This window comes from Falco punctatus, assembly GCF_963210335.1.
Source record: "Falco punctatus genome assembly, chromosome: 13".
Classification (NCBI taxonomy): domain Eukaryota; kingdom Metazoa; phylum Chordata; class Aves; order Falconiformes; family Falconidae; genus Falco; species Falco punctatus.
The window spans coordinates 13,054,103-13,078,076 of record NC_137593.1 but is presented as its reverse complement, the minus strand read 5'-3'; the positions used below and the strand labels follow the sequence as shown (position 1 = coordinate 13,078,076).

Here is a 23,974-nt window from a genome sequence, read left to right as displayed (position 1 = left end):
CAGGAACCTCAGCCATCCCAAGCTTTGGAGATGAGGCTGGTGTTGGACAGGAGAGCAAGGAGTGGGCTGTTCCCTGAACCCTTGGGGCCTTAGGAGCCCAGCTTCCACTAATCTCCCGCTGGGAAGCAAAGAGCTTTGACGCTGCTTAATAAGAACTCAGCACAGACTTCTCAGTGTTCGTGAAATAACCAACTGAAATTGGCCTGCAGGCTATGCCAGTACTGGAACCTGAGCCCAGCAGCGTGGTAGCTGGTTCAGCCTCCTTAAAACTCTGTACTGCTCCATGAAGACCAAAAACCCCCTTACGTCCCCATTGGGACCACATGCCTTTGAAAACGTTAACCATTTGTCCTACAACCTAAACAGCCAGGGAAAGAGGGGGAAGGAACACGAACAGCCGCCGAGTGTTGCAGAGTAGGTACAGGCAGCAGCCGCTCTGCTGAGTCACTCCTGCTCTCTCCAACACATTGGGGTTTTAGGGCAGGATAAGGTACTCTCTGTTCACCTTTCCTGGCCACCCTATGCAGGTGTTTCTCGCAAGTATGAGTGTTGAAGAGCCTCAAGTGCTTCTGCAGATACTAAACTGAATGTGGTTAGTGCAAGTCATAATACCAGCTGGCTCCTGGGATGAGCAGAAACATGCTGGGGTCAGGATGTGTAAAGTAACCCTATTAAATTATTTTTCACTGGCTGCTTGTGCTCGTGCATAGTTTGGTATAACTCATGAAAGGAGCTGAGGCAAGAGCAGGTGAAGGACAGGATGAGGTTCATGCTCCCCCTGACTGCATTGTGGCTAGTCTAGCAGACACCACGACAAGTCCTTTGCTGGGGAGCAACTCCTGCACCGATGCTCAGAGTGTAGGAGAAAATTCACATCAGGAATCCCACTTCTGCTGGGAGTTTTCTCTACCTGTGGCAACCTCTCAAAAGAGACGAGGTCAAGGATCAGTGGGCGGATTGGGGTGGAATAAAAGCAATTGCTATTGCTCCCTTCCCCCAGCTTCCTGCAGCACATGAAACTGTGCTTTGGAAAAGTCTAAGTTTGCACTCTCCACTTCTCTTGATTGCTACGTGTACCAGCCCTGTCCTTCTTCAGCACTGTAGCATAACCTCCAGAGACCTAGTTGGTTTGGTTTTTTTCAGAAAGTCTGCTTTCACAGCATTTTCAACTCAATTTAGAGCGCCAACACAACCGGCTCCTCTTCTTGCACCCAAAACTACTAACCAGCAAGCTTTCTACCCCACATCTGTGACAGTTTCAGGGACAGGTCAGCACCAAACTTCTGGTTTGGAAACTGGCTTTTTTCATAACACGTGGCTCAGACTCAAAGGCCTGCATACAGGATCAAAGTGAGGTTTGGTCCAATTATGTCAGTGGCAGTATTCTCATGCTTCATAAAGGTTCCCCAAGCCCTGAGTCTTCAAATGCAAGTGTACCACCCACTGCCTAAAACCTCTGTCTCAGAGGCTCAATACCCCTGTTACACACCAAATGTCTGAGGGGCACTTACTGCCTCTTCCACCGGCAAATGCTAGTTACGGGGCAGAGCACATGTACTGCTGCACATATGGGAGCTATTCACAGCTTTCTAACATTATTTTTCATTTCAGTCTTTGTCTCAGAGGAGACATTGCCTTTACCATCAATAAGTCATGCCCACAGTTCCCCGTAGCTTATAGATAATGCTGGTACTGAGCAGAGTCTGGGTACTTTGAAGTTACTATGGGCTAGAAATGATGTTTCAGAAGATGCCGCGCTGAAGTTTAGATATAGCAAGAGAGTACCATGGACATTACAAAGAGGGCAGATAGCTCTTCTCAGTGTCTGAGAGAGACCGTTGGGTCCTTCACCTCACCACCCCAGCATTTTCTGTGGCCACTGCTTGGCCAGCTTCTTGCACAGATCCACCTGGTGATTTGAACGTTTGCAGAGGGAAGGGTAGTGCAAAAGGAGAGCACACAGTCTTCCCTCCTAATTTATTTTCAGAATCCAGTTCAACCATAATGCTTGTTACTTTGGACTTCAGGGAAAGAAGCGTACTTAGCACATATTCTACCTGTTTTTCCATCTCTGGATCTTCTCTACCTTTCATCAGATTGCACCCAACATCTGGATCTGTGCACTCTTTGGAGCAGGGACTCACTGCTCCCATACGTATGACAACTAGCAGACACCATCCCTATAGTACTGCATTATCAGTAACAGAATACAGCAACAATTTTAAATGAAGACCTGTTACAAACCTGCTTAGTTTTCCAGTGAGAGTTTCACTGAATTAGGACTGCAGGATCCACTCCAAATACCCTGTATCTTTTGCTAGCCACACTAGGCTCTTTTAAAAAACAGTTTCTATATGACGAAAACCTCTATTTAAGCACACAGCGGCGAGGCAAGTTCGCTGTATTACCTTGTTGAAGGCACATTCAGTTAATCCTTGTGGAAAGTCCCCTCCAGTCCCCTGAAGTCATTGTAACATACACACAAGTGTGCGTGCATGGGTATAAATAAAAAAATGCATCATGGATCTCGGTCACCAAATCTGGCCTTATTTGTAAGTGCTCCCCTTGCCACAGCCTTTTCTAGCCTTGACGCGATGGGGAGGAGGAAGGTGTCACCTGTTGGTGTCCTTGACAGATGTAACTGTGGGTATGTGCGGGGAGGCATTTTAGAAACAGGGAAGGAGGAAAAACCGCTCTCGACTGCAACAAAGGGTCCAACAGAGGCCCCTGATGAAAGGTTCAACGGTGAACAAAAATGAAAGTTACTTGGATTAAAAGGAATTAGGGGTTGGAGAAAATGCAGAACAGTGCATCTGTACTCTGGGAGCAATGGAGCATGGTACTGGTGGCAAAGCATGTTAGCACATAAACCCAGCCTCCCTGGTAATCTGCTCAGTCTAGAGATGATCAGAACTTGCCTAAGAGTTCCTAAGAAAACGTAAGAGAAGCATGTTTTTTCGACCACATTCATGACAAAGCTGTCACACAATCACCTCTGCCTTCCATGGAATGTTATTATCATGTCAGCTGCAAGATCTAAGCTACCTTCTGGTGAAATTTTAAGATTTTTATGGCAGTTTTGGGTTTAAGTATATAATTATTTGTGCTTCCTGAGGAAAAAACTGTTAGGATGCAGTGATTTTCCCTTAACATTTAAAACAGACAGGAGAATTTGTTTCCTTATTATGCTTCCTTGTGTGCCTGAAATTACTGAGAAGAAGAATATTTTCATATCGTTTTACAGATGCTGCTCTCCTCCTTCACCCATTTCATCGTCATATGTTCTCAGACTTGTGTACACGTGTAAACTCCACTGTACACAGCAGCGAGCATGGTCAGACTGTCTTGGGTTCTGGGCAGTGCTGTAACGCAGCCACTAATAGGACTATGCACAGTTCAGCATCTGGCGTCTCCTCTGTTCAGGACATTAGAGCGAAGGAATGGCTCCATGAGCTAATATATTAGTTATTTATCTTTGGCTTCTTTAATCAGAAGCAATTATATCTTTGAAGCGTGGTGAAAGAGTATTGATTTAAAGTGTGTCTTTATGCACTCAGGTACACACACACGTGCACGTGTGTAGAGCCTCAATCAGAACTGCAGCGAGGATGCACACAAACCCCATTCTCCTGTGTGTTAGCAGTGCCAGAAGGCCACAGGGAAAGAAAAGCATTCTCTACTTAGCTGAGCACTGGGAACCTGTATTTCAAGTCATTTCTGTTTGCAGAACTAAGCTGAACTCCCCTGCAACCCAGGTGGGAGGCAGAGCAGCCCTCGCTCCCGGCAGGTTCGCCAGCTGCAGAGCTCCCCAAGCCCCCGCGCATGCAGGGGATGGCTTGCAGCACAGCCAGCCCCAGGAGGAGGAAACCTCCACGGCAGGCAAGGGCAGAGCATGTGCCAGTTCCCCAAAGGCCTGACCTGCAAAACATCAGAGACAGCAGCTCTCCTTACCCTCGATGAGCTGAAGGTCAGGGAAACAGGACTTTGGGAAGCTGCTGCTTACGTACTGGGGAGCAGGGACAGGTCCTTCAACATCTGATGCCCAGGGCCATAAAAAGTGCCTGACACCTCATGGATATTTCAGCAGCATTTGGGCAGCCCAGGATGTTCCAACTTGGAGCAAGTTTGGACAGAAGATTGCAAGTGTTCCCAACACAAGGGATGCCCCATTTTCTACGCAGCCACACAGCTGCCATACCAAAACTGGGCAGAACTGGAAAATTATACCATACATTAATGTGGCATGTGAGAGTGTTATGGTTTACCTTTTGTTCTTATTTAATGAGAGGGCGGGAGAGGAGGGGGTTAAGGGAGGGGTGAGATCATGATAGATGAAGAGAACTTGCTTGGCTAACTCTCCATAGCCTGTAGCTACTGCGATATTTATGAAAGGGAAGGTGCACCTTGGCAAGCTAACCTACCTGGAATTGGAAGGCTTCAGATGAAAGGGAAACCCTGTAAAGTAGAACTGAGCTGTGCTTAAGAGCAACATGATGGAGGGAAAGAAAAGCTATCTCCTCACCAAGAGTTTCCATTTCTGAATGGTTTGCTTTGCTGCCCCCCAAAAAAAATAAAAGAAAGCAACCTGGCCAGGCCTGCCCGCTCCCAGAGCGCAGGAACCAAACTGCCTACAAACATCAAACTCCCTCTTCTTCATCCAGCACGAGTCCCCTGGCTGTGCTAACGCTGCACAATTGCACTGCCTGCAAATGTGGAATGGCCACATCCTGACACCGGCCAATTTCTACTGTATTTTGCTGAATTTTGAGGTTATTTGCATAGACAGGGCTGGGCCCTTGGGTGCCCATTACAGGTTTACCTTTTTCAAGAGGAAAACCTTGAAGATGCTATCATTAATGGCATTCCCTGTTTCTTGTACAATTCTTATTGACTTTAAAGAAAAATAAAAAGAAAAGGAATTTTCTGCCAACCTTACCAAGATTCCTTATTTACCAAGCACTGCATCAGCATAGGGCTTGGACCTTTTAGAAGAAAAAAAATATCTAGATGAAAAAAGTATGAATGTCAAGATCCTGCAAAATATCCCCTTGATTTCTTTTTAGCGCAAGACACAACTGTGAAAACTTTCAGAAAAATATTTGATATACTATAGATAAATTTTAATTAAGATCTTGCCTGTGGGCAGACCCACAGCCCTGGCATCTCAACTCTTATCTACCAGCACAAGGCACTCCCAGTATCCTGTGCTCCCAGGGAAGGAGCAAGCTCTGTGCATGCAGGGATGGGCTTCTTCAGTTGTTTAACTGCTTCCTCCAGAGAGACAGCTCCAAAGCCAGCTGACAAGCCACTGCTGGAATTGGCTCTTGGTTTATTTTTCAATTTGGATGAAAAATCAACATTCTCATCCCCTTCTCCCACTAAAAAGAAGGGTTTCAACCAAACTGGATGAGTGGCTGTGCTTTCTATTGCTTTTATTTTTTAGTTGTAATTTCCCTAATTTTGATCTTAACCTATCAGTAAAAACAAAAGCGTGGTTTGAAAGCTTCAAACAAGAATGGTGTGATTTTTCCAGCAGTTTTTCTTATTGTCCCTCCCTTCCCACGCCAGCCCTGGCGCATGGGGGCAGGGGAGGAGAGTGCTTGGCACTCTGGAGTTTCTCACACCCCTCTCCTGTCTAGACCAGGGCTACGTCTGATTTTCTGTCACCCCAAGGCTACAATTTCCAGTGAAGAAAATATTATATTCAAAACCATCTGCCCATCTCGGCTCCTTCCAAAATGTCAAAACCCGTCAGAGGCTGAATTCCCACGTCTGGCATCAGAAACCCTCCTGCCCATTTTGCAGCTTTAACATCGTCATTGCTCAGCTCATGACGTTAAACACTCACACATGTTTGGGACAGGGTTAGACATTCACGTAAAGCAAGGATTTCACAGGGCCACTGAGAAAAGAGCGGATATAGCACAGGGCAACGGTGCTGGGAGCTGGAGAGGATTTAACCACTTTACATGTACTGCTGGTCTGACTCGTACCGCTGTCCTCCGACCTTTCCCTCCGGAGACCTTCAGCTCAAGCTTGCCTGCTGCCGACTGGGCCAGGGTTTCATTTGCAGCATTAATCACAGGCAGCCCTCCCCGATGCCTCGGTGGCAAGCCGGGGTCAGTGCTGGTGTGCTGGGAGGGGAGGAGGAACAAGGCTAGTCAGTCAATCTGCTGCCTGGTGTCATGAGTGATTTATGGCCTGCTTCAAACACAACCATTGATCTGTTCTGCTTTCCCCAGCACGCTTGTCAGCGTGTAATAAAGCCAATGGGAATTCCTGTGTGTTGAGTCAAAGAACTTAAGTATGCTCAGGTTTGCTTATTTAGAAAAACACACCTGAAGTCTCCCCATTTGGGAAGCAGCTCAAGATTTACAATCCTGCAGAAATTTGCAAGGGTAAGAACAAGAAATACAACCCCAACCAGCCCTTCAGGCAGCCGGCCAATTAATCTTTCCTTTGCTGTCTGCTGCTTGTTCGCCTTTCTGCCTTCAGCAGTTTTGGAAGATCTAAGCCAGGCAGCGGTGGTGACTTCCTCCCGCCTGGCCCACAGTGAACCCCCGAGAGCCGTCCCGGAGGTGAACCCGGCGATTCCCTGGGCTGCAGCTCCTGTAAGGGCTGCTCTGGAAATCACCTCCCACCCCCGGTGCTGGCTGCCCTCAAGGCCAGGCCAAACACCATGTGCTCCCCGGCAAGGTGAGGGGCTGCGCAGCCACCTGCAGCTTGCAAGCAAACATCCACCCAGCTCGTGGATGGCTTGAGCTCAGAGCAACATCATCCTCACCAGCTCTAGGACTTGGGGACCTTTCTAAGAACGGTTCTCTCATCACCTGAAATTGCTGCAAGGAGGGAGGAGGTACAGAGGCCAGCCAGGTCAGACAAAGCAGGGCTGTGCCACTGGCATTGCCGTATGCAGTGCTCTACTGCTTAGCATGGGCTGTACGCTTAAAATACCCAAAGGGTAACACCTTTGTCCAGTCCAATGAGGGAAGGCATCTTACTCTCTTGCTTTGCACTTGATTAAAAAAACCCACCCAAAACAATAAACCCCCCCAACAAAACAAATCCACATTTTCTCATGCAACATTTTAAACCAAAAAATTTGCATCTCAGACCAGAAGCATCATGTCAGCAAACTCCCAAAATTCCACTTGTCAAGAGTATTTTTCCTAAACGCAGCGTTTCCAACATAGTCTAACCAGAAAACAGTGACAGATGAAGCTAATCAGAAAGAAGTTGGTAAGTCCAAGCAATTTTTATTCTGTGAAAATACTCCCTTTCTCTGCAAAGAAAATTCCTGTTAACGATTACCAGGCAGTAGAACAAATGAGACTGCAGAGCAGAGCTGTTCCGCAGATCTCGTTAAAACTGCTAACCTAGGAGCACAGCATGCTCCATTTCAGAGCACTCAGAAATGCTCAGCTGCTCTGGAAAGGCAGGGGTGAACCATTCACATCAGGTACCTCAAAAATCACAGAATTCCCAATCAGTGGCCATTTAGAAGATGTTGGCCTCAGTTCAATGGATTTTAAATTTCAGCTACTGTGCATGTCATAACAATCAAACTGTGTGAAAAGAGGCGCAGAGCGCGGCAGGTTCCTAAGAAATACTATCGCCAAGTTTTGTTGAGCAATGAAGGAAAATGCTCACCCATGGGACTTTCCACAATTCTTATCAGTTATCAAAAAACCCCCAAGAGACACATATCCTTCAGTCTCATTTTTTTATGGGATGAACTTCCCAGCACTCCGGTGGAGGAGGAGAGGAGCGGGAGGAATAGAAAATCCTTTTTTGAACAAAACGTTGAAGTAAATACCACTAAAATGTTGATACATAGAACGCCTACCACATTTGGACAACCTGGGAATGTCAGCCCACAGGGGTGCTGGATTCCCCAGCCCAGTGCATGGAACAGCTTCTGGTTTTGCCCAGCTGAGCGCTATTTCCAATAAAACCTGTCCTCATTGTTGTATCTTCCCATCCTAACACAGAAAGGGACAGGGAGAGTGGGGAGGAGGTGATCTCACAGGAAAAGAGGACATTTTGTGGCCAAAGTCATAACTGCTGGGGCAGAAAGAGATTTCTTGCTTTCTGTACTTCAGTTTTTACTCGCCCTCGCCAGTCACAACAGAGCTGTCACTTCAAGGAGAGCAGAGACATCGAATACCCCAGCACTGGGAGTGCCAGCATCTCTTGTGTAGATTAGCACCACTAACTCCTTCTCCTTTCTGGGGTAGCTTTTGTGGCTTTTCTTGTCCAGAAGGCAAAAGTCAGGGTAATCAAACCAGCCAGCTTGTCCTACTAGCAACACAGACACTGCCTCATCCCTGCAGCAGAGGGAAGCTTTCCCCCAGCAGACCCTGCTAAATCCTACTGTAGCAACCAGATGGAGTCTACATGTAAACAGCACACACATCCAAAAGCAGCTGGGCAGCTTGTGTAAATGCTGGCATTCACAGTCGAGCATTCAGAGCCCTGCTCAAATGGAAATATTGTCTGCAGTGCAATTCTTGCAGTAGGGAGCTCTGAGCTCTGTGACTGAGCCCAGGAATGGTTTCCCTGAAAAATCCAGAGACCAGCAGACTAAAGTGGCTGCAAGGGAAAGACTTGCCTGTATGCTTTGGTCCCGACTTCAGTGTTAACATCCTCCCAACCGAGCAGAAATAGGTCAAGAAATATATGACATTCCCTCAGTGGGAAGAGGACAGATTTATGGGGATCTGGGGACTTTAGTTTATACTGGCTGAAAATCTGGTCCTAAATATCTTACAAAATTTGGCAGAAATCTGCACTGACCACTTACAAGAGGGATGTTCCATTCCAGGGCTTTAGAGGGAAGACAGAGGTAAATTTGAACCTGTGACTTCACCAAAATCACCCAGCAAGAGAAGTACTGCATTTGAAACAGGCTTATGCAGTGCCAAACACTCCCTCACACCCTCCCAGGTAAAGGAGAGGAGTTGTTCTTCCACCTCCCAGATCAAGCCTTGAACAAGGCAATTAATTTGAAGAGGGCAATCTGATTAGACTCACATTTGCCTGGGGTAAAAAACATCAATTAACAAACACCAGCTGATGCAAAGGTCCTCAGTTTCCCCTGGGCTTTCAGACTATATCAGTTGGGAGCATGTCTTGTGGTGGATTCATTAGAGCTAAGGTGACAAGTCAGGGTTTAACACAAGACACTGTAAACTTTCTTTTTCAGACTTCACATAGGAAACAACCCCGAGATGCTCAGCTCTTCAAACAGCAAGAAGGGTTTCATGGGGACATGCCTGTGTCCCTGCCACCCCAAACACTATCCCAGGGCAGGAATTGCCACACCAACAAAACAAAAGGTAAAGTAACCTCCAACAAACAACTGCATAAAGCCATCAGTGGAAGGTGGGAGATTCTGCCATTGTGGGAGATGCTCCCATGATCAGGCTACAGCTAGCTTGTCTTACTGGCTCAAATGCCCATAAATCCAACATCTCTACACTAAAAGATGAGCTTACAGCCACAACTTCATTTTACCAGTTTGAATGTGGTTCATTAAACCTATCTTAAATGCCAGATGACCGCCCTTCCTGGATGACCACACAGGCAGAGTTACAGAAACACTCAGTGCAGATGCAGAGCCATCACTGCTCTGTTGCTGTGCTTGCTTTCAGTCGAGGATGCTGGAAGGTGCTCTACAGCATACATAACTTTCTCACTCGGTGACCGTGTGTGCATATCCACCTACTCATGTGGGTCCATTCACTTCTCTGCAGGATTTTCAAGACACAATCTGATGACGAGCAGCCCACGTTGTCACAGCCTGAGGTACACTGTACCCAAGCACATGCATACACATTTAATCTGGCTGCAGAAGCAGCAATGTCACTTGGGATGCTCCATACAGAGTTGCTAAGGGGAAAACCAGCTACCCCAATCATGCAGATGCCTTTGTCAGTATTTTCATAACATGGTATCTGCTGGTTCATGCATAAGCAGATTCATTTAGCGCTAAATGGGTAACATGTTGACTAACCCCGGTTGTTTGAGCCAAGCTTGCCAAGGACACCTATTTAACCACAGTACACAGCACTACTGCACTCCCCTGTTGGGCCTGAACTCATGGCAGCCCCCTTGGAAAATCCTGGAATATCTGCTTATTGTACAAATTTTAACAATAGCCTTTGTGCTCTGCCTGTGTGGTAACAGAGTGTGTTTGAGCCATTGACAATGCCGAGTTCCTTGAAGCTGCTAATGGGTTAAAGCTGGGACATCTGGTGAAACACTAGCCTCAGCTGTTCCTCAAATGACATCTTCTTGGGTCAAATTTATCTCTTCTTGCCAGTCCATCTGCTCACAGCCTGTCAATGGTAAACACTTGAGAGCCACAGAGCAAGCAAGGCGGCAGACAGCAGTGAAGGACAGCATCTTGGAGTCTAACTAGATAGCGATATGGGAGCAAAAATAGCCCCCATGCTCTCCCCCCTCCCAGTCATCTTCCTCCTGCTGCGCTCCAGGGTCAGGGTCAGGCCGGGGAAGCGGTGTGCCACCCTGAATACAGAGCCCAGACCCAGCCACCCGAGGCCTAACAAGAGACTTGTTTGTTCCCTAAGGCAACAAGGGAAAAGCCACCACGCACAACTCAACACACTACCGTACTTGCTCGTGCTTCGAATGCCCCAGGGGAGTGGTTCACACTCACGCTGCCAGCTGGTGAATGCTCATTCCTTTCAGCAGGACACTCCAGAACCTCCTGGTCTTTGCTTGCCACCTCTGGGCAGCCCTGCCCACATAGCACCAGCCCAGAGCAATGCTGCAGGACACATGGGGGACCTGGAGGCTACCAGGGAAGGAACAAGGTGAATGTGCTTCTTAGTTCCCGAGGAGTTTGTACATTCAAGGGCATTGCCTCCTTGCACATGGGTCTAGGAAGAACACCTTTCTTCCAGAAGGCAACGACTCTCACTGTAGACATGGCTATAACCCTGCACAGACACACACACTCCTCTTCAAAGCACAAATTTAAAAGCCCCAGGTCACCTGGCAGCCTGTAATAACAACATGGTGGGAAACGTACACGGCTTCACCTGCTGCCCCTAGGAGATTATGCATTTGGGGGGGGGGGGGGGGGGGGAATGGTATAAAACCCATCTAAAAGATGAAATATTGCAAGAATTCCTGGAGGTCAACTGGTGTTCAAGAGTGTGCAGGGAGTCACCTCACAATTAGAGTGATCTGGGAAAAAGCAGATTGTTGTCTGTGGTATCAGCTGACCAGTGACAACCTCTGAAGATGCATTAACCTGATGGGTCATGATCTGGCGACTAAATCTTTTGGTTTAAAATGGGCAGACACAGCACAAAGGCCACTGTTTGTCCCGTGTGTTACAAGGGCATATTCACAGTTAAACAAGCACTCTGTGCTATTGCATCTTGCTACCACAGTGGTGATACCCTGCAACTAACGAGGATCAGTTTCAAGCTGGCCCTTTTCTACGCAATGAGAAATTTCTACCTTGAGTCACTCGGATTCTTTCACAACAGTGTCATAACCCGGCACTGTGCTATTGCAGGGCACCTGCTTATGTCCTGATGCTGCCCAAAAGATGGCGAGGAAACATCATCATGACCCCCATGAAGCAATAAGGCTTCTTAGCATGCTACGAATACCCTTGAAGAGAAAAAGCTCATTCACCCTACCAGTGCTACGCAATTGTTTAATGAGCCACACGACTATAAGAAACGTATTTCCCTTCTCCTTCATGGAATTCTCCATATCCACAATTAACTACATTAACATCATAACTAAGCCCCTGTCGCTGGGGCGTGCTGGCAACTGGCAAAGCCCACGTTTCAAGATGTACTTGATGCATTACCGTGCAGCGGATCAGGAGACAGACATTTTAGTGTGCGTCAGACACCACATTTCTCCATCCTTGAAACTGATCCTGGCGGAGTGTGCTCTGTGCAGAGCCAGGACTTTAACCCGAGAGTGCAGCTGCATTTTTAAGTATCATGTTAATACAGTGTCGTGGTGGGGATTTTGTTCAAGGGAGAATGGCTCCACTCTGACCTTTGGCTCCAGCGGCATGCTTTAAAATTAAAATCTTGCTTCTTGTGTGCCAGCACTCATTTCTCTCCATTCATACAATGGTGTGATTTTAAGAACCGGTTACATTCTCGCCTGCTAGCGTGCATGGCACTCCATACATGTCAGCAGAGGCCAAGAGATGAGCAGTACGTACTCTAGTATTTTTAATCCAAGAAATCTTTTATAGATGTGTTAACTCAGAAAACAGAGGAAGACCTTGGTATTGTCCATCTGGCCTGGTGGTATCCCAGCCCTGAGCCTGGGTTCAGAGACACAGCTCCAGAAATTACATTAAGCCAACAGTAGAGCCAAGCCAAAAGGCTCCTTTGGGACCTTGGGGTCTGGTGAGGGGGGAGCAAAGCAAGTGGTGGCCAGGAAGAGCAGGAGCAGCACTGGGAGCCCTGCTCTGCTTCTGCTGCCACATGCTCCTGTTTCACTACAGCAAGTCCTCTCCTCTCCATGAGCTTGCTCCTGCTCCTGCACCGCCCCATCCGTCGGGCAAAAGGTGGCCTGGAGACACTATGTGTCCACGGAGCCCGCAGAGGTCTGACCATCTCTGCGGTGCGGGTGCGTCGCCCAGCACAGCCGGTCCAACGGCAGGAAACGAGACTTCCTTATGCTTTTAATTGTGCTGCCCTCTAGTGGCCAACCCCACCCCCTTGAAGCTCACATCACTGCTCCCAGCAGAGGAGGGGCACCGGACTGCAAACCTTCGGGACCAGAAGCCAGCCCGATGCTGTGCAAGCATGACTTGAGCGTTTGGAGGGAGGCAGAGAGCTAGCAAGGTCAAGTGCTAGCCCAGGCAGAGTGCGCTCCACACCCCGTCTCTGCTCTGGCCTTAGGAAGGGGAAGATACCCCTGCTCAGGCTGAGAGGTCTTGGCAAGAGCAGGGGGAAAGCCAGCTCAGTATCAGGTGCTTGCAGTGCAAAAACCACTACCAAATTTGGGCTTTTGGAAAGCTCTCCAAGAGAACATGCTTCCTTCCTCCTCCCTGCTTGCTTCCCCCCTTGTCTCACACCAGGCACTCCAGCAGCTTAGATGCAGAGCAGAAACACTCAACACGTCAATAAAAATGGGTTAGAATTCAAGGAACGTCCTTGCAATTACTGAGATAATTGCTACATTTCAGAACCAAACATTACTTAATGGCACTCAATTATCTTGTGGCAGGGCCTGCAATGGCAGCAACTAATTGCTTAACTAAAGACTTTCTTCTTTCCACCCTGTGTCAACATGCATGCATGCAATTAGGCCACTGGTGTAGGGAGAGAGGAGATACCTTTTGTGAAAAGGGGTTAACTAGCAGCCACAGCCATTTTTTGAAGCTCAGAGGGCAGGTGTCTTGCCTCAGACATTACAAGGATGTGAAGCAGAACTGGAAAAGCCCAGGAGAGAACAAGGATACAGATTTTTGTTTCCTGTCTCTGAAGGGGAACTCAAATGACTGCACAATGTGACTAGCGCCACTCTTCCGAGTCTGTACATCCCCCAGGCTCAGCTGTGTGTCGGTAGCCTTTTTGTAGTTTATCAGTCTGAAAAGTTCAGAGATATTAGCAAAAGAAAAAATTCAAAAAACTCATAATCAACTGCCTAATGATCTAATAGAAGACTTTTCTTTGGTTACTTTCAAGCTTGTTGAAAACCTGCTTGCTGTTCCCCTCTTCACTAAACATCTCTGTCATATGAAAGGAAAGCAAAGGAAAAATAGTTGTACTTTCTTTGTTATTTGCTATTTCATCACTTCTTTACAATCCTCTCAACTCTCATAAGCAGAGTCTTCCACTCTGCTTTGACACAGAAGTACTCCCTGTCCTCTAAGCCCCCGTCCCTTCTCCATGGCTTTTCAGCCTCTCCATCTAAGGTGGAAACACAAGACCCCAGATCAGGCCATCACCCAAATGAAAACATCAGGTTTTGGTTTCTACCCCTCACTGCTCATGTCTGGTCTGTTCCTCTGAGCAGACAGAGCTCAGCACAGAGCCAGCCCCAGGCCTTGTCTCCCGAACATCAGATCCAAGCGCTGTGCCTGTTCAGCTGTGCTCATCCTTTCCAGACTCACATTTCTCAGGCATGAATTCCCAAGGCTGTTTTGTTGTTCAATTAACAGCCCAGCTCACTCCCTTTGAAACCCCTCTTCACTACTGTTAATGACATTTTTTTTCTACAGTTCATCATAGTTTCCACAGCACTAGTAAACAAATCAGGGTTGACTGTCCGGCTCAGAGACCTCCTTGGGGGCCTTAGCTTTATGGAAAACTGTATGTTCTCATCTTGGTTTTGTAGGTTTGACAATTTCAGATCACAGCAATAGTTTTCTCTCACCCTTAGAGTTACTGAACGGCCTTCTAAAGATTTGAGGCAAAGGCCTCAAGACCCTCAGATTATATCTTTCACATCTCATTTTTCCTCTTTGCTACATTAACAGCTCTCGTGAACTGAAGACCGTGGCTTCCTCTCCAGAACACCATGACAGTTTGTCTTCATTTCCCCCATTATTTAAGTCTTGTGGACTCTTTGGACTCATATTTCAGTTACAACCCTAGCAAGTGGACAGTGGCTGGTGGGGTACTAAGGTTTTGTAGACTCAAACCTGTCACTTAAAAGAATCATAACTCAGCAAGCAAACAATTAACATCCCCTGAATCTGAGGGCAGCTTTATAGCAGACACTTCAGTTTGCTAGCAGCACACCCTCTCCATTTTCACACGCGCACACACGGGCTAATTATTTCACAGTAGTAACCTCACCTGCAATTAGCCACTGTTTTAAGTCTTTGATCTTTATAACTCTCCAGAGGACAGCAAGATTCCCACATAAAAGCCTTTTATTATTTTATTCCACATGTGGGAGTGACCCTATGCTCCTGTATTTATTTAAAAAAAAAAACAAACAAAACACCAGAAGTCCTTACCTGATCTCAGAGATTCTCATTGAGCTGAGTGAGGCTGTGGCAAGGGGGAAATCTCACACTGGGGGGGGGGGTGGCTCTCCCAGGTGCCGAGGATAAGTGATTACAGCCCCAGCCTGATGGCCTGCACCTGCTCCCTGGGCAGGCTGCTGCTCTGACGGCATCGCGTGCATCAAGCCCATCCTGAAGATGGGCTTCCTGGGGATGTGCCTTGTCTTCCTGATTAATTTCCTAGTCTTATTTTTATTTGTTTGAGCTACTGTCCATTTCACAGTTAAGGATCAGCACACATCGTCCCTTTGCACGGAGCGTACTGCAGCCAATGGAGCTTGGCTACGTGCTGAGAAGAAGACATCTACATCTGCTCCCCTAGCCCTCACACACTATGGCAGGAGGGTGCATGTGGCTCCTGAAGAGACCGTGGCTGGATTTTGCCTGGCTGTTTTTTCAGGGAAAGGGTTGGGGTAGAGCAGGTATATCACAGGTCCAAGCCATAGGTCTGGTCCCAAAGAAAACAAAACGTCAGGGCCTCAAGGCTCTTAATTAACTCTATTAGAGTGATAATCATGGCCTGCCCAACCCCAGGGGAATGGAAAAAACCCTCCAGTGTGAGACATGAATAAAGGTACTGGACTGAAACATGAATATTTTTATCCACTGTCAGTGGTTAGAAGGCAGTGTGGAATGGGGGGGAGATGGAAGGATCTTCAGCTCAAGGGGCTTTTGGTTTAGCACTGACACGTAGGCAGCAACCTAGAAATCAAAGAGATTTCAGTGAAGTGCTTTTGCTTTTCGTAGCACTGCTTTCGAAACATCTGAAAAATGTAGACTATATCCTTTACAGTTCATTAGTGCACAGTAAAATATGCCCTCAATCACTTCCTTATTGTCTTTTTGTTTTAAAATTAGATTTGGCTTAAATCTCTTCTTCATTTCCTTGCAAAGGAGCTGATAGGACAGTGCTTTAGTGGAGCCAGCATTGCTTCCATGCCTCTGTGCAAGAGCTGGGCTCCAGCGATGAGGCTCTTTTCATCTCACAGGGATGTGCTTCCAGAGACCTGTTGGAGGGAGTGGGAGACGCACCTGGTTCCCACAGCCACCCAGGTCCACCCAGTTGCTGGTACAGCTGCTTCAGACACATTCCAGAAAATTGCCCTAGGTACAGCCAGCCAGTGGAGCTGATTTGGCACTGGGGAAGTAAAGCCATGCTGTCCTACAAAAGCCATGCTGTCCTACCTTGCTTCCTGACAAAGGAACGAGCAGAGGGGATTTGTGTGGTTCTGCACAGCAGAAGGTCCTGTGGATCTAATAAGCCCTTCTCCTGGCTGCAGATGCAGTTCTGTCCCTTGGGGGATTCCTTTCCACTCTGGATGTGAAGAGACCTCACAGCTGCCAGGCGAAGCCACCCCACGTGAGGAGCACTCTGGGGCTGATGTGAAAGGACGCAACATCTGGCAGGCAGTAGGAGGCAGGAGCTGCTGAGCTACTCATATCACTCAGACTGTGTGGGTTTGGGGTTTCAGAGGCAGTAGTGCCGATGAAGATGCATAATTAGAGCACCCTAGAAGCTACTTTAAATTATGAAATCAGCTTAATTTATCTGCTGCCTTTGGAAGGAAGAGAAAACTTCATGCCACCCTTCTCCATCTGAATTTACAGGCAGGAGACGCTGACCTGTGCCTTTCAGTAGGACCAGTGCAGCGTTTGCCCCTGCCATTTGCAGTTGTGTATCTCCAGCACACAGTGACAGAGGACGTCTCAGAAGACAGCCTGAAATGCCGTGCTGTCAGGGCAAGGGCCTGACAGGCTCCCTTGGCTCTGCGTTTGGCAGCAGCTCATCTGCCAGTTGTCCACCGGCACAGCACTCTTGTGTTTAAGCACATGGCACACGAGCGTCATCAAATTCAGAAATCCCTCACTCGCTAAGCACCCAGCTCAACCCAGGGCCTCAGCCCCAGGATGTTTCTTTCGTCATCTTCGGTTGCAAAACCTACAGCATTAGCTCATCATTTATAAAATTCATTGTATCACAAAGCCTCTCTGAAGTATGTATGGTTTGCCCCAGTTAAAAAAAAAAAATATCAATCACAAATAATGTGTACTCAAAATCATCAGTTAAAGGTTTCCTTTCCTTTCTGGTTTCTTTACTTTCAGGCAACACATGCTTCACCCTTTCAAACTTTGCTGATCTGGGAACTGGAAATTCACTTTGATAATGAACACTGAGGTGGGGACAGAGAAGTGCAAGTGGCTGGCCCCGGTGTAATGTGTAACCATCACCCAGCTGGCCCACAGGCTCACCACTCTCCCACCCCAACCGCGACAGCTCCATTCAGCTGATGGTGCAGCTACTCTGCACCAGGGTAAGCACAACGCTCTGACAGCCTGAACCCTGTCGTGCTTCTGGAGCTGGCATGCTATGGGGGGGAGGGGAAAGGAAAGGACAAGTAACATGAATTTTCCAATTAAAAATCACAGAATAGTGACACTGGAACTCAAACACAGACTTTATTTTCAGCTTGAGCTCCAAAACGCCACTTGGATGCAAATCCTTCTGTGTTGTTGCTGGTGTTACTTCATCTCGTGGAGGGCAGGTCTTGTTAGCCATTTCATCAGCTTTCTCCTTTCATCTTGCAGATCCCTTACCTCCACATGCGACTGGAAAAAGACTGTATCAGCCAGAAAGTATGGTCTGTGCTGCCCTGGTACCTGTGGGTAGCATTCAATAACAGGTGCTGCAAGCGCAGGGCTGCTCCTGCCCTGACCCTTGTGCCAGAAGCCTGTTAAGCAGCTGCTCTGTCTAAACTATACCCTGCTTAAGAGAGCACAGTGCCTGCCTTTTACTCCTTCTGCTCCTCTGGGAGCTCATATTTCTCACCTCCCACTGTAACACTTATCAGAAAGTATATCCTTCACCTCTAGCCTCAGCGTCCCCTTCTCCAGGCTGGAAAGTCACTGATGATGGGGGTGGAGGGTGGCAGCTTGTTCTCAGCTCATCAATCTATCACAAACCTCTGCAGCAGGCTAGCTGGCTCCAACCCTCATTTACTTTCAAGCACAGAGGATGTTTGTGTTTGATTGGATATGCTGGATAAATGATTTCAAGCCGTGGATTTAATTTCATTGCTAATCACAAACACGGGTTGAAATCCTGTTCATGAAGTTGGTGGCTAAACTTCCATTGACCTCCCTGGCAAGGCGGGACAGTGGTCACCCTGAAAGAAATAACAATGCTAATTAAATCAAAGGGGGCCACAGGAAGGGGATATGCAAGAAGACATCATTCATATAATCGTTAACTTTACTCCTGGTCCGTGGATTCACGTATGAAAGGGATATTTGCTTTCCTATCTTACTGGTAGCTGTGAAACAGAAACACGTCATTAAGGAGTCTCACAATCCCAGCTGAGATAAACCCCAGAAGCTTCTAAACAAGCCCCAAGATCCTCTTATAACATCAGTCAGACCTTTCAGCTTAGCTAATAGGTTTGGTATCCCTATGGATAAGGGATGCCTCTCCTCTGGGAACAGAGAAGTCTCTGCCTGCCTCTTGCAGAAAGCCTCCCACCATCCCACTGAAGTGGCACGGCAGGGCTCAGGCTGGTGGCACAGCTTTCTACCTTCAGCATCATTCACTTCCCTTTTCACTCCGTGCCAGCAGAGGAGGTGATGTTGATTCCCTTTCCAAGGACTTGGAGGGTTCCCCCTCCAAACATAAAACGTTCAGGTGCCCCACATAGAGCTCCTCCCAGGAATCAGTAGAAGCAACAGAGCCATTTCATTTCTTACTCTTTTTCTTAAATGTTACTGATGGTGCGGTAGGAGCTATATATGAATGTTTGGCTCTTTTTTCACAGAGACCCCAAATCCCAAAGTCAGACTAGGGAAATCATTTATTAAAGCATCTTTCTGCACCTCTTCTGTGCCCAGGCAGGCCAGACTGACAGTTGTTCAATGTCCTGCATGAAATGAGCTGGTGAGTTCTGAGCCCAGCCCTGCAGCATAACATCCTCTTTGAATAAAAGCCCCTATACCACATATAACATCACAACGGAGAGACAGAGGGGAGAAAGAAAATGGAGGTAAATGGGTGACAGGAGGAACAGAGAAGACAGCCCAATAAAGAAAGATCACGACCTGTGCTTGTTACTAGTGCAGCAATACACATCTGTATTTCACAGGTTGTAGTCTGTGCCCTGGAGCTGCTCTAAAGGCCCTCTCCCGCTGCTGTGCCACGCTGTGCCGTGTCTTTCCCTGTGCACAATGGGGCCAGGAAGGATCTTTTAGGGAAAAGCTGCTCAGCATTAACTGTAATGCCTGTGCTCAGCAGGGTAGCGTGGGCATTGCCTCCCTGCCTTAATGAGGAACGGCCTCCGTGTTGCAACCTCCACAAAAATGCACTTGCCCACATCTCTCCACTCCACGGCACCTCACTGGCCTCCAGAGTCTAATTCCTGAAATCAGGTAGCAGGGCAGAGTTTTTTGGTTTCCAAAACAGACAATGTGCAGGAGAACGGCCAGAGGCTGTGGGTACACCACACAAGGGTGGGGTAATTTGGGGGGAAGCTTTGTGCCTACAGGGAGAGCAGGATGCGTGACAGCAGGTCTACAGCACTCAGCTGGAGCAAAATTACCAGCAGATCATCAGCTCGATAGCAGGATTTAGTGCAGGGAGGGCCAGGCCAGGTGAGTCACCATGCTGCTGCTGCCAGTTGCTGGGGCTGCTGATGGCTGTGATATCCCAATGAGCGTGGAGTGGGGACTGGCAGGGAGATTGCCAGGTTAGTTATGGAGCTGGGCGCTCTCAAAGGTCGGCAGTTGCTGCCTGCGTCTGTGCCCCTCCTCAGTACCAGATACTGGGGAGGACAGAGCAACAGTGCCTGAGACCCGCCAGCTTTTGCCACTTGTTACTCCTGTGGGCTGCACCCTGCACACGGTGTAGCCGTTCCTCCCGAGGAATCGGGTGAGGAAGCAGGTTTTGCTCCACTGCGAGCTCCTCCTCCAGGGTGCACATGAGGAGCGGAACTGTGCCCAACCCCAGTGTGGCAAAAGCTGAACTTTGTTCCCGAGCCATGGTCGAGCACCACGGACCCAAGCCTGTGGTCAAGCTTCTGGGCAAGCCCAGACCAAGGATCTAAAAGAACTAAAGCGGGGGTGGGTGGGGAATAAAACCAGAACCCACTTCAAAACAAGAAACGGTCGCTCTGGTCATCTTCAAGAGCACCAGGCTCAAGTGGGACAGGCAGGTCTGGGCTCTGCTGTCTTTGGCTCAGTCATTTGCCGCAGGAGACGAATGAGCTCAGATACTTGTCTGTTACTTCAGACCTTGCATACCCAGCACCCCGCTCACCCCAGCAGGTACTGTCACATCAGCTGTCGTTTTGACACGGTGGTATCTTACCCTTTCTCTGTGCAGGTCTAAATAGCACTGGTACACGGTCCCAAATGGTCAAGCTCAGTCTGTTAAGCAGGGATCACATCGCACCAGAAGGTATGGAGAGGCCATTGACAGCAAAATGTTTTGACAATCAAACAAACATCCCCAAGCGACTCTAGGCATCAAGCACAGATGATGCACAGGTAGCTAAAGCAGCTTTGAACTGTCTAGCCGTGCAGCACGTGAAAGAGAGCTCAGTAAATCTTTCCTGAGAAGCTAGGTGAACTTTTGGGTTACTGCTACACGGGCCAGCTGTGCTGTCTGCAGATCCAGTGCTACCTACACTCCTAGCCTTATGGTAGCTCCAGCCTGTGCAAGCTGAAACCCTGGTGCAGGCCAGTGCTGCTACCTGCATGTTTTTAAGCAATCACATCCACCCTATAGAGTACAGTAAAGCCTTCACCCCCTGCATGCCCTTCCACATACCCAGCACTGCACCCACCAGGCCTTCCCCACAGCAAAGGAAAACACAGATTGTAGACACATGCTGCTGAACTGTAGCTGCAAGCATGAGGCTCCACAGACTCACCACTGTAACCAGTAAGGGACAGAGACTACATGTTCTCTGGCTAACACTACTGCAACTCCTGTTTAGGAGCAGAGATAGTTACTTCCCCTTCTTTGCAGGCAAGGTCTCTTCCCCTTGGATGCAAATGAAGCCCAAGCACATCATCCACCCATCACTGGGGCTTCCCCCTTTCCCTTTCTCCAGGTGGAGGTGGTGACTGGATGCGATGAGGTGCTACTTGGCCTGAAAAATCTTTAGATGTTGTAATTCGGTGCTCAGGGGCTACAGCTGGACTAGATTAGGTTAGACTGGGCTAACCAGAAGGGTTTTTGCTGGGTTTCTCCAGCACCATGTTAACCACAAATCATGAAGCAGCAAGAAGACCTAAGAAAATGTTCACATCTGAATGTTCACATTTTCACAGAGCAGGTCCAAAAAATAAAAAGTCCCATGAGGTCAAAAGAGAAATGCAAAGTAATCGTTGGGGTCTGAGGTTCTACAATGCAGGGAGTGTTGAAATGACTCACCCTGCCATAGTCAAGCTGCTGGATTTCCTGTTTGCTCTGCCCCAATCTCTGGGTGTTTTTCAGCGACTGGAACTATGAATTAAACTCCTACACTATCAAACAGTTCATGGCAATGGAGGTGGGGTAATTTCATGAGGTAACTGTGACCCAACAATGTGAGAAGGCTTGTGATCCAGTTTTGATTTAAATTTGGAGAGTAAAGTTTACCTCAGTCCTTATTTTGTCCAAATGGCTTATTCAGCTCAAGAACATATTTTGCATCCCTATTTCCCCTGCTGCACAATGGAATATGATGCCATGCACTCTGCTTGTCATAGCTCAGATCCTGTCTTACATTTCTTTAATGTCTTGCATGCTGGAGAGTCTTGGCATGTTTCACAAGCTGCTGTATACGTAGCCAGAATCAGACATGCGGCAACTTCTGGGGTGGAAGACAGCAATAACTGCATGTGCTACACTAGGAGGAATAAGATTCTGTCCCGGAAGAGATACTTTCGCATAACATGTCATTAACATCAATCTCTGAACACCCAGCAAGCTGCTAGCTACAAGTTTAGCTGCTTCTGAAGGACTGGAAACATTACTGCTGCGATGTGACCCTGTAGTTTCAAGCAATCTATTTCTGCTTTACCTGCTAGGCTGTTGGTAGCTGTTCTCATCACTTAGATACGCTATAGACCAGTAATGGATAAATATCAATGTAGATCACAATCTTCTGTGCCTTCTGGGAGGGGTATTATCTTCTCAAAAGATGCCTTTAAGAAAGGAAACACCAGGTGGGAAAGGAGTTAATTGCTAGAAAAAAGTTATTTTCTTTCTCTCACCTCTCATCACCTGCAGGTCTCCTCTCCTTGTTGTCCCAAAATAGGAGGCTGAAGCTGGCAGAAGAGGCACCAATGCAAGAAGGTGAGTCCTGCAGGTTGGGAGGGTGAAGGTGGAACTGCAAGGAGGGAGGTTGTGGTCTGGGCTGTGATTCTCGATGAGTTGCATTAGCTGCAGAGATTGAGGAGTACATGGCATTATGGGTGTGACACAGGCTCTATCCTCCCAGTATCTCCTGCAGCCCTCAGGGTCCTGCACTTTCCTCCCTGGTTGAAGAGATAGCAGTGTGACAACTCAATTCTATCGCACTGCAAGTTTGGTGCCTAGAGCCAGCATGTCCACATTGAACACACTCTTTAATTCAGGCTCCCAACCCTACTCCTCCATCAGGTGCCAGACTCCAGGCATCCTCCAGGTTCCGTAATACCCACCTGGAGCCACTTGCCATGGCCTGCCTGTTCATCTCTGTCCCCTCTCCCAAATGCTTGGGTGCCAAAAGCATGTCCTTCTGGAGATCCAGGGGAGAGGTTGCAGCAAGGTTCTTGTTGAGGTAACTGCTAGCTGCCTTGCAGCACTTGGGATGATGCCAGTGAAAAGGCAGGTGGTGCTTATCAGATAGGAAGCTGGACAAGGGCACCTGTGACTTGGTCACAGTGCTGCTACCAGCTCCTTCCTCAATCAAGTTTCAGTTTACTTGCTGTTCTGATTTTTGACAGACCTACAAACTACCTGTTCTTAGGGAAGGAGAAAGAAGGGGGGGTGGGGGAAATTCCTTTCTCCATGCCAGCCTTTCTTAACATCATCATCCTGGAGCTGAACCGAGGAGAGTGATGCCCCTTTCTCCCACACCCTGAGAAGGTACAGAGGAAAAAGTACTTCTTGCAGTCCTGAGCACTGCCTGGGGCAGTGGCTGGCAGCTGACCTGGTTTCCAGCCGTGCACCCAGCTGCTACAGTGTGCATCCTACCTCAGCCTGAATCACAGCTGCCGGCGGGAGCGAACACCCGGGTTTGCAAGGGAACGCTGCCTTCAGCTGTACCCAGCTCTTTGCATTCAGGAAACCACAGCCCTGGTTTAGTGGTGTAGCTCTAAAATGGGTGAGTGTCTTTAAGCACACTTACAGTGGGAAGACTACAGCTATTTTTTAGAAGGTATTTGCATTTTGGTGGGGTAGAGGATATGAAATGATTGCCTAAAAACAGGGTCTAGTATACTGAAAAAATGATTGCTGCTGACACACAGTAGCCTTGAGCCAGTCCACCCATCCCTGGCTCCTAATGGGCATGTGGCCACAACAGCCTCCAAAAGCAATCAACTAAATGTTCTGTGTGCAGTAGGGCAGGCTGCTGGGTACCACACAACATCTGGAGTTCGCTGGAATGTTAACTTAGCTTCCTTGAATATCTGTGCAGAAACAAAAGGCTGCTTAAAGAGAGCAGAGTCTCTGAATACACCCTTACAGGTGAGACGGACAATCTGAACTCATTGCTCTGCATGCAGAACAACTCTATATCACACACCCAGAGTGCGAGGACTGGGCATCCTACGTTTGCCAGCATCTGGTCCTGTAGGTCTGTTCCATGAAGCAGCACAAGGACCTGCACATGGGGTAGGCAACAGGAAGAAGAGCCACTGCAGTTCTGTATCACTAGCACAGCAGGGAATTTTGACCGAGTCTGTTCATTCAGCCACTGTGCATCCCTC

The 23,974-nt window shown here is 48.0% G+C and overlaps 1 long non-coding RNA gene across 1 annotated transcript in view; it reads right to left on the bottom strand.

Annotated features, from left to right (window-relative positions):
* The window catches only part of LOC308072948, a 74,811-nt gene that overhangs the window by 4,346 nt on the left and 46,491 nt on the right, over window positions 1-23,974 (bottom strand). The window contains exon 3 of the long non-coding RNA XR_013931853.1: window positions 1-23,974. This exon is cut by the window's left edge and continues 4,346 nt beyond it. This is a non-coding gene — a long non-coding RNA (uncharacterized lncRNA).